Source organism: Lacerta agilis, chromosome 2 (genome assembly GCF_009819535.1).
Source record: "Lacerta agilis isolate rLacAgi1 chromosome 2, rLacAgi1.pri, whole genome shotgun sequence".
Classification (NCBI taxonomy): domain Eukaryota; kingdom Metazoa; phylum Chordata; class Lepidosauria; order Squamata; family Lacertidae; genus Lacerta; species Lacerta agilis.
Window position 1 is genome coordinate 22,007,740 of NC_046313.1, and position 1,171 is coordinate 22,008,910.

Here is a 1,171-nt window from a genome sequence, read left to right on the forward strand (position 1 = left end):
TTTTCCCTGGTGGTTGATTGGGATATATGAATCAGGCTTCTCCCACCTGCTGTGATTGCCTGCCTCGGATGATTTGCCAAGACCTCTCTGTGCTCCTGTTTCATTTACAAGCGAAGTCGTTTTTTTAAATAAGAACTTCTAACTATGAACATTGTTACTGTCCCCCACGCTATATTTTAACTGTAGCTTAATTGGTCAGACATTTAGTATTGTTGGGGTTGTTTTAGCTGTTTTAAGTATGCTATGGGGGATGCGGGTGGCGCTGTGGTCTAAACTGCTGAGCCTCTTGGGCTAGCTGATCGGAAGGTCAGCAGTTTGAATCCCCACGACGGGGTGAGCTCCTGTTGCTTGGTCCCAGCTCCTGACAACCTAGCAATTCGAAAGCACGCCGAAAGTGCAAGTAGATAATTAGGTACCCGCTCTGGTGGAAGGTGAACGGCGTTTCTGTGTACTGCTCTGGTGTCGGTGTTCCATTGCCGCCTGAAGCGGCTTAGTCATGATGGCCACATGACCTGGAAAAACTATCTGTGGACAAATGCCAGCGAGATGAGTGTCGCAACCCCAGAGTTGTCTGAGACTGGACTTAGTGTCAGGGGTCCTTTAACCTTTACCTTTTAAGTATGCTATTGATTTACTTGAGTTGCTTTATTTACTTATTTATTAATAGAAGTGGTCCATAATTTTCTGTAATAAAAAACATATCTAGTAATTCCCGTTATTTGTTTATTTATGGTCATGTAGATTCTTCACTTACCCCCATCTTAAATGACGGCAAATCGTGTAACAATACTTTCAAGTAAAACCCAAATATATATATATTTAGATAACCAAATCACTTGGGTTCAGGCTGCCTAAATGATTGCCCTCCTTCCATATAATCTTTCCCATATCCTAAAATCTGATGGAGAGGCCCTTAGGAACACCTTATGCCTTTGGCCCCAGGCAATACAAGTCTGACCTGTCCTGAAAAAAAATCATTGCTGGAAAGGTTGCTACTAGCTGTACTGGATGAGGCATCTATGTGTTACATATTAGACATATGTAAGGAGATGGCAGTATCAGTTTGGTCAATGACAGTTGAAATTCAAGTTGCCTTTGTATTCCAGCCTTATTCAATTCATACTATACACCCTGTGTCCAAACAGGGCACTATACATAGGAACACAGGAAG